This window comes from Cupressus sempervirens, chromosome 2 (assembly GCF_028749045.1).
Source record: "Cupressus sempervirens isolate cs-2001-9-10 chromosome 2, ASM2874904v1, whole genome shotgun sequence".
Classification (NCBI taxonomy): Eukaryota; Viridiplantae; Streptophyta; class Pinopsida; order Cupressales; family Cupressaceae; genus Cupressus; species Cupressus sempervirens.
This window is the reverse complement of record NC_143119.1, coordinates 79,303,135-79,313,667: the sequence shown is the minus strand read 5'-3', so window position 1 is coordinate 79,313,667 and position 10,533 is coordinate 79,303,135. Positions and strand designations below refer to the sequence as shown.

General features: G+C 31.4%; 1 pseudogene; it reads left to right on the top strand.

The window, feature by feature from the left end:
- The first annotated feature begins 384 nt into the window (after positions 1 to 384).
- On the top strand, positions 385 to 4,367 carry LOC149571133 (pentatricopeptide repeat-containing protein At1g03100, mitochondrial-like; annotated as a pseudogene).
- Positions 4,368 to 10,533: the final 6,166 nt, after the last annotated feature.

The following is a 10,533-nucleotide window of genomic DNA, read 5'->3' as shown; positions in this document are numbered from 1 at the left end:
ATATAACTGACCAATTTTTAAAAAATAAAAAAATCATGAATTTTTCCAAAAATTTTGGCATTTAATCTTGTAGTCGAAAACAACAAAAAAATGGGAAAAAATCACTATGTTTTTGTGAATCTAAAAAAACTAAAAATTTGACATTGTTTTATTAGCCGATAGACTTTTCCTATGAGATTGCTTGCAATTGGGAATTGTCTCATGTCAGAAAATGTTGTTGATAATTGATTTCAAACATTCACAAAGAAGACACACATGGTAAAGGTGAGTGTGGGCTGAGTACAAGTGGTTGGTAAGTGCAAGCTGAGTGCGTTCCAACCAGAAGTCAATCATTTCTCTGGAAGAATTCCTACTAAGTTGGGAAATCTTAGTAGTTTGCAAGAAATGCATTTGGGAAACAACCATCTTTCTGAAGAGATGCCACAACAGATTCTCGTGCTTAAAAATCTACAGTCGCTGAGCTTGAGCGAAGACAATATAACTGGTAGGCTTAAATTCAATTCTTCTTCTTGGTTGCTTCTACTCTACATTGATGTCTCAGGAAATAGATTATCTGGTGACATTTTACTGGCCATTGTGAATTTCTCTGAGCGCAACTATATCTTTCTTAACAAAAATCTGTTTAAAGAGAAAATTTCCCCCAAACTTGGGCTAGTGAAGGGCATTTCAATCTTATCTCTCTCGAATAATGATATGGAAGGAAATGTTACTGATTCCTTTGGAAATCTAAGCAATCTGATGTATTTGTAAAATCTTCAAACATTTATTTACAAATAGGTAATGTACGTCAGTAATGTTGGTGATTATGAATGGTTGAGAGACTATGGTGCTTGCATTGCATATGACCTACAAATGGTTTCAAAACCCTTTTTAATAAGAGGTGAGCTGGATTTTGAGTTCTTTGGGAACACAAGTGAGCAGCCATATGTTCTACAAACCAATGTATATGTTAATGGAATTGGAAATAGAGAACAGAGACACATGCTCTAGTTTGATCCCACTATGGATTACCACACATATTTTCTACTCTAGAACAATCATCAAATTGTGTAAGTACATTTGTATTTCTATTTATGTTTTTGGATTTGTTCCTGTATATTTTTTTGTTATCAATGTTAATGAATAAGCAAAATGTATATAGAGTAACCGACTTTGATGTTACATGTAGAAATCTCAAAAAATAAAATTAGTCATTTTGAAAAATCTTATAGAAGGTTTCAGACCCTAGGAGTAGCCATTAGAAGTTGAGCTATATTCCATTTCATTTGGGTATTTTAGTGTAAGGTAGGCATATTTCACAATGTGTCATGTATGTTGTACAATTTTTTTGTAGATTTAGTTCCAGTATTTCTTCTCTTCCTACAAGTTCAAGATAAGGAGGAAAAAATCAGAACATAGATAAACCATTCTATTAAATCAGTAAAGTAATTTATCTGTACTTCAATTTTGCAATTCTTCCAATAATTGAATAATATCAAAATAATCAAGAAAGCATGAAAGAAAGAGAGGAGCACCTTACCATCCGGTATTAATCTAGAGAGTATGTTATATGAAACGTTCATGATTGCCAAGGAGTTAGTCTTGGCCAACACTTTGGGAATTGTATCATCCAACATATTGTTCGATAGATCTAGGGACTCTAAAATTGGCAAACTCCCTAGATTTGGAGGAATATGGCTAGATAATTTGTCAGAAGAAACGTTCAGACTTCTAAGTGCTTTTAGCAAGCCAATCTATGTGGGAATTTTACCGCTAAGTTGATTCCTAAATAATTCCATGAAGCCTTCATTTTGGTAAAGACGTTGGAAATCTTGCTTGTGACCTTTGAAAATGAATTGAGCATTGGTTTTTTTTGAACTGGTGAAGCCATTACTTGAGAGAGCATCAAAGCTGCCCCACAATATTTCATCCTAAGACCATGCTTCTGAAGGATCAAGTATAGCTTATAGAGCTTTCAATTTAGAAATTTGACTCGAAATGTGCCTAGAAAATAGATTGTTTGACAATTCCACTACATGTAGATCTTTTGATTCCCAAATCCACTTGGCAAAGAGCCCTTCAACTAATTATATTTTAGTGATAACAATCTCAGCTTTGTCATCCCTTTCCAGCTCGCAGGTCTAGATCTATATAGATAGTCATAGCCAAGATTAAAGGTACACATAGAGTGTATTGGAAAACAACAATTGATCAGTCCAATCTTATCATCAAAGATTTGACCATATCAATTATAATCTACACCTTACACATTTTATTTATTTATGAAATGCACTCACGATTTGGGAGTTGAGGCTCAAAAGGCTGTAGCATGAATCATATTGCTTGTGCAAAACAAAGTTGTCTTACATGCATAATATCATAGGAGTACAAAAATATGCCCACCCCTGCCAATGTCATGACTCTGCAATAAATTGGGATATCCTAAGTTCCCCATAAACAGTTCACATTTTTTTAGCTACTATAAACCATTGAGTGTCCATTAATGAATTTTTTGGTATAATAACTTTAAGCAGCTGGAGACCACAAAACTGTGTAAAAGTACAATTAATGAAAACTCCTGCAATTCTACAAAAGCTTTGAGATTCTTGTTTTTTGGTTTTGGCCAGGTGGGTTTGGGTGAAAATATGAGTAAATGTTGAGATAGGGGCAAAAATGGTAGAATGGAAGGGGATTTTATTGTTTGTTTTGTTTTAGTTGTGTGTGTTTGTGTGTGTTTGAAACACATGAGTTTAAGTTTAATTCACACAATGGGCATGGGAACATATTGAATTGTCATAGGTGCCATGCATGAAGGCATCTATCTATTAAGGGATTGGGAAATTTAGGAAAGCTTTCCATTTTTAACCTTTTGTTTTTCTGAATTCATCTCTTTTTTTGTTTATCCCTTTCATTATTTAGAAATTTGGAAGTCTCTAAATCTAATGTCCTTGTTCATTTAAATTAACCGTATAAGTATAGTTTGTATATTCATTTATCCTCTTCTTTTGAAATTTTTTAACTTTGGTGATCGTGATGCTATCTCTGATGTTATACTGGGAATGTTAGAACATGCAAAGGTAGCTCAGAGCTCTCTAGCTACAAACAAATTAGTATTGTCAGCTGTAGAGATGAATCCACATAGGTCTAGTATAGACTTGAATAATGCACCTTAGGTTCAAGATAAGCTACAAGAAACAACCTCCATTATGATTGACAAGGCTCCTAAATAGTTAGGAGGGTCTTTAGAACCTAGAAAAATATAGAGTGATCTCATGTTTAGGGCTAGGGTTGATAATTTGCTTATGCAATCCATAATAGAAGCTAGTTTGGAGAGCTTGTTAGTCTAGAAAATCATATACTTATTCCAAATGAGAAAGCCTGTGCAAAAGTCGTGAAAGGCTACTTGGAAGTGGACAAGGTTTCTGATTTGGCTGATTTTCTTATCAAAGTACATTGGGAGGAAGGCTTTTCCACATAAAATTCTCCTAGTGCTCAAGTGATTGATGCTTGTATTGCATTAGGTTGGATAGACAAAGCATATGATATTCTTGATGAAGTAACTATAGCTGAGGTTCCAGTAGGAGCTAGATTTTATTCTTCACTCCTAAAAGCTTACTACAAAGTATGATGACCTATAGAGGCTACTATACTTCTCAAGGAAGTTAGGAAGGAAGGACTTTAGCTTGATCCCAACTGCTATGATGATCTAATTGAGTTACGTGTGTCAAACAGGGACATGCATGGTGCTCTAGATCTCTTCATAGAGATGAAAGACACTAAGATTCCATCATCAACAGATAACTACTAGCCCCTAACAGAATTTACAAATCAAAGTAAGCGAGATTTGAAGGTCTTTTTGCTGGAGGAAGTAAAAGATGATCAAGCAGATGTTGTTGGTGTGCGTGATTGGAATTCTTCCATAAACTTCTTTGACAAGAAACAACTAATGCATGATGCAGAGAAGGCTTTAAAGAAGATGAAAAACCTAGGCTATCAGCCTAATTCACAGACTTTTTTTTCTTTGGTACAAGGTTACTATACTGCAAGAGGCAAGTATGAAGAGATAATAATGTTGTGGGCAGATGTGAAGAAGATGGCATCGAAAGTTTCAAATACTAGAGTAAAGCCCTTACGTTTTGATCAAGAACTTCTTGACAATATTTTGTAGGTGTTTGTTAGAGGGGACTTTTTTGAAAAAGCTTTGCAAGTGATTTCTATTATGGAGTGGGAGAATATGTTTATAGACAAAGTCAAATATAGATAGGTTTATTTGAAGTATCATAAAAACCTTGTTACAAATATGAAAACTCGCAAAGTACAAACTAAAGTGCAATTTACAAAAAAGAGAACAGACAACGGCTTATAAAAGGTGGGCAAGCTTAGATTAGAATTCTTCATATATTGGTTGGGGAGTGTGAGGGGAAAGACTTCAATGTTGAGGCTCCACATGCAGTACTCCTATTACCAGTAGGCTCTATGTAGATTATGCAAGGTTCTCAGATATTGTTGCCAGTTGAATCAAGGTTCCTAGTGAGAGGTGGGGGGTGTCATTGAAAGGAATAAAGGCATCCAGCCTGTTAATGAAATTTGTGCTAATGACATTTGTGCAATGAAATGTGTGATCATTTTGTAATTACAGCCTTTCAAGGGTGACATATGACGATTATAGTTCCTTAAAAATCAATGCATAAGAAAAAAAAAAGAAAAATCACTCTAAATAAATAAATACAAGCCACTAATGTGACTAAAACCTCGAACTTGAAGTACATTGATAATGAGCAATACCTGGAAACAAAATCCATGAAAGCTTTAGTACCATTCATTACAATAAACTAATATTGGAAAAGAAAACTATTATTTCCAACTCAATGGATGCACAATGTAATTTGAGTAATTGGAACTAAAATAGTGAACATACAAACTAAAACCAAGTGAATACCCTGCATGAACAAAATTTCTAAGAAAATATCCATTTCTTCCAACTGAGCACTAGCAAATATATAAAATAATTAATAAATAAATAAATAGTTTATTTAACACATTTTCTTTTAGTAGCAGTGGTGGAGAAAATCAAAGCTTATTTTGGCATAGGCAATAAGGATGCTAGAAAAGTTTGATGTACATTTTGTGATCACTTTTTTCTTTGAATTTTCCATAACTTTTCTAACTAATCCAAATCCAAATTGTGCATATTTGGAGGTCATTGCAAACCACATTTCTTTGAACCATCCTGTTAAACTATTCACGTACCTTATCTATACTTCCACATTTTGGGTTCATGTTTGGAAGGGAGTTGTAGGTACATCTCAAAAACTCATGTGTCTGAAAAACACCTCTACCCATTATCCTTGGGTGGACGCAATATCCTTTCTCTAAATTCACAAACATAATATAAAGCAAAGTTGGGCCCAAATAATGGTTTTTGTCTGAAATTATGTGTCACATTTAGGTTGTTTGAATTGTGTCAAAGAGTAGAGGCATTTGGATCATATATGACAACAGATGAGTTCCAATTGGGAAGGTTTTTGGATCATATAGACAACTCAAATTTTCACATCTTAGTAAGATACATGTTTTACTTTTCTATTTACAGATAGAAGCTTTGATATCTGAAAAGGCCCATAGTTCTTCCACATCAAATTTAAGTTCTCAAACATACAAAATATTAGATGCTTTTACATGTCCTCACATTAGAAAGACATCTTGAGATATTTGAAGGGAAGTAAAGAAGAGCCCATTGCTTGGATGTTAACAATGATAAATATATTTATTGTATTTGATCTCTCTTTAGATTTCTGAAGAATATAATCATTTTTCATTTTTAGGTAAATTTAAGTCTTAATATAGTTCTCCTAGGGCCAACGGGAGGTGTAAGGCTTGAATGTTGTACTTACATGACAGACCAATTATCTTCCATACTCTATTTTGGGCAATATAAATTTATTATTGTAGCAATTGAATGTTATTTGTTTTTTCAAAGTATAATTTGTATATGCTTGTCTATATGTATAGAAAATTAACTTGGAATTCTAGAAAATTAGAATAATATATTATTATAATTAGAATTGATAAGTAACAATAAAATTCTCAATTGATAGTGCTAATTCTTGTTATTTTAATTAAAGAAGTTTATTATTAATTATTGATTTATTTTAAATAATAAATGTAGAATTATTAGTATATAAATATACATTTACATTTAAAATAATATTTAAGCTATATACTAGTATATTCGTATAGTATAATAGAGAGTAGTTAGATAATTTAAAGATAAATATTATAATCTTTTACTTTTAGATATATTAAAAATATTTTTTATTTTTATGCTTTGTAATGGCTTGATGTTATTAAGAAATGAATTGCTCTCCTTTAATGAATTACTTGGTAACTAAGACTATTTAAAAATGTATAGAGATATACTTTAAGGTATTGCTAAAATATGTATTTGGGTACCCTTTTTTGTAAATCAGCATATGCTATTTGCACATCAAAATATAGTTTTTAATGTGTGTGTGTGTGTGTGCGCGCGCGCGTGCATGTGTGTGTGTGTGTGTGTGAGAGAGAGAGAGAGAGAGGGCGGCAGGGGGGGGGGGGGAATTCTCAATGGAAATTATGTTAAATCAATTTCAAAGAAGTTTAGAGATGGAGGGAAACTTAGTGATACAGTGTGGTTTCCTATAATTGAATGTAAGATATGTCCCTACTTTTATGTGGATGTAATCTTTAGTGGTAAACCACTTAAATATTTGTAATATAAATTATTTAAGAGTGAAACACATAATTGACGATATTACTTCTATATTTTGATTGTCTTTATTTTCTTATTGTTGTTCTCTATAAATTAAATATTAATCTATTTCTTGAATTAAACAACTATTACCAGATCGATGAGAAGTTGTGGGAACATTGCAGAGAAATTGAGAAAAGACAGAGAAGAGGATAAATAGACAAGAAAATGCACAGTACTAAACTAGATATTTTTATTAAAGACCTGTAAATTAGGATCTATAAAGTATGCACTTCATTTTCCATTTGTAAAGTCATGAGAATTATCATCCTTCCATCGATGGAAGAAAGTCATGGCATGGGTTGATAGTGTTGCACTTATGGCAATATTTGGACTTTATATGAGCCATTCATTTGTCATTTACTTTAAACCCTACATGGATTCCTATATCTATGCATTTACTCTTCTGGTTGCTATAAGTGTAATCAACAATCTAACCTTCTCCAATCCCAATACCAAATAATTCCTACTATAGTTTATCTTCTTTAAATTTACATCTCTTTAATTTATCTTTTCTTAAAAACACTATTATTAGCATACCTCTTGCACCTCTTTACACTATTATTAGCATACCTCTTGCACCTCTTTCTGGAGCAAGTGCTAGTCTTTAGCATAATTTGTGAAGATTAGCGTGTCCCATATATTAGTGACTTGTTGGGAATTATGCATGAAGACCATTATAACATATAAACACATCGAACCAGGTTCCCAAGAAGTCCGCCGCATTCGCAACGGTCCACACTTTCTTTTTACGGTCCGAATGATTCTATCGTTGTAGGGCCACGAATGATTTTGTCTAATTACATGTACGTGAATAATATTTAATCCATTTAGTGTGTCGGCAGAAATCTTATTATATGTATATTAATTCATTTTTACGGTGTCGGTAGGAGACCCAGACACTATCCACGCGTACAAATTCTAACCCCGCGATACAACCGACAGTCCTTGAAATGGCAAAAGCTGTACTCCGTCTAGAAAGCTCTATTGATGTTTGGATCCAGGATTATTTTTAAAGTTGAATGTATTTATATAATTTTTGTAAATATTTATATTTATAGATTATTTCTTCCTCGTTTATAGGTTTAATTAATATTTTAGAAAGTCTATTTCTCCTAGTTCATTTTTGAAAAACTTATTTATAATCTATAGGATACTTGGATGCTTTTATTCCTCTTTCTAATGTAATTCCTCTTTCTAATATCAATTTTTTACATGTGCACTTTATCTCAACCTAAAAAATTGTATCATCTATCATAGGAATCAATCTAAATGAATAGATAGTTATGAAGGAAATTTACACTCATATTGTGAATCAATTAAATTAGTTATAAAGTAAATAGGAAGGGCTTACATGGAACTTGATGTTATTAACTTTAGAAATGTGTGTGTGCATTCTTATATATTTGCTTATACCAATATGCATCTAGAGGGGTGTGGGTGAGCATGCAAATTGTCATTATGTATATAGTACCCCTATATATACTCCTAGCCCCTAAGCATATCTAGTAAAATTTTACTTTATAAATTTTAAAATAGCAAAATAGTCTAGGGAAAATTATTTCACTTTAAACTACTTGTATAAAGAATTCAATTAATTTTTTTAAAGTATTAAATTAATATAACTCAATATTATTTAAACTACTTTTAATTTATATTACAAAGAATTTTTATTTTCGGACAACTAATTTTAGCCAAAAAAAATTTGATATTCAAAACTATTTATATAATAAACTATGGTATTATTTTGTGAAGAAATTAACTTCAACTCTAGATTTTTCAATTCTAAAAATATGTACAAATAAAAGTACCTTATTTAAGTTTGAAATATAGAATTTAATTTTATTTCATTAACTATGTCACTATGTTTTGTTAATTTATTGCGTGTCGATTAATTATATAACTAAAAATGATTTAAAAAATTATATTTAATTTTAAATGATATAAAATAAATTTTGATTTTTTAATTATATTTATCTTTTTTTTACCAATAGACAACTAACCTTTTATTATTTTAATAATTTTTGTTTAACTTTTTTTCTTTCCAAGCTATGAGCACTAGTTTTTCCAAGGACATTATGTCATGTTTACCAAAGCTTACAATGCCTTTTTTTCAAAGGTCTTAGAAAAGGCATATCCTTCCTTTGTGTTAAGATAATATTTTTTACATAATATTATAATGTAATACCATAATGTAGTGGAATAGCTTTATTTTATTAAGGTGCTCCCTAAGGTCACTTTAAGTAACCAATACATGAGATAATATAGGTTCCTACTAGTTCTTTTGACTAAATTATAATAGCATTACTAGCTAGTTTAGAGAGTTCATTTTATTTTTGTCTTTAAGGTCTAGATCTTTATTAATATGAGGATTAACACTATTAATAATTATATTTAACATAAATTATATAAGTTGCCAAAATTATTTAAGAATCAAATCAATATCTAAATAAATATGAACATGCTAATCACATAAGGATCTAACTTTAATCGAATCAATATTAATAAGATAACCTATTTCATTAAAGAAACTACATGGAATTGTACCTATCATTTACTTGAGTACATAATAAGAAATTCATCTAGTTAAATAGTGTTGTAAAGGTCAAATCTACCCTAGAATTAAACTCAACTCCGAGCACAACTAATAGGAAAATATATGCACATCATAAGAAAATCTAAGAAAACCTTATCACGTGGAATTCATGTGATATTGCTATTAGGATTTAACTGTGTAGTTTGTGATTCAAACTCAATAACCCATGTTTCATGAATAGTGGTTCACATGAATCCATATCTCATGAGAATGAATGGACCACTTAGAACTCATTAGATCTAGTTGATGTTCACAAAGGTGAAGCATTAAAACTTTCCAAGAGGTCACCCATCCTAGTACTACTCTAGCTTGAGCACACATAACTATGGAGTTTCCTCCATGGTTGAACTAGTTTTGTTTGCAACCCTATTTGCAAAATCTTCACCAAGTATTATGTCGTATGAATCATTCATTAGAAAGCCTCTTAAGTTCATTGAACCACTACTCATTCATTCTCAACGAAACACAAATTAATGGGTTTGATTCATGAAATACATAGTTAAATACATATAACAATATCACAATTTGACTTAATATAGAAAATATCTCCTACTTATCAATGTAAGATTCCATTAACTTTTAAATAAACATAATATATTTCAATAAATTCATAATTTATTTTAATTAATAAACTGAAAAAATGTATTTTACATCAAATTGCATGCTTTTAAAACCTAAATAGACTACCAAGTTCTTCAATCACTTAAATATTGAGCTTTCCTAGCATGTAATAAATTTTATTCTTGACTCTTTCTCAATATAATTTTCTAACTTGTTTTAAAAAAAAATCAAATTATATTATATAAGAAATAAACTTCATTTAAGTGAAGAAATAAGATTATTCTCTCTCCCAAAACTACCTAACAATCAAACCAACCTTTATACAAAGCCAGTGCAAGAAAATAATATCTTCATCGGAGAAGCTAGAAAATGTAAATCCATCGAAAGCGTGAGGGAGGGGCCCTCTGATATAACCCTAATAATTCAATCTGACACGCTGTACTGGTAAAGGACCTCCACAACACGGCACGAAGCCCATTAACAGCTGCATCCCTTCACACCCATTCGAAACACGTTGGGATCCACTATCCACCGGAGCATCTAAAAATCGATGGGTACCGACGCGCTCCGCACATCTATAATTGTATCTGCCACATTCACTCTCCAATTC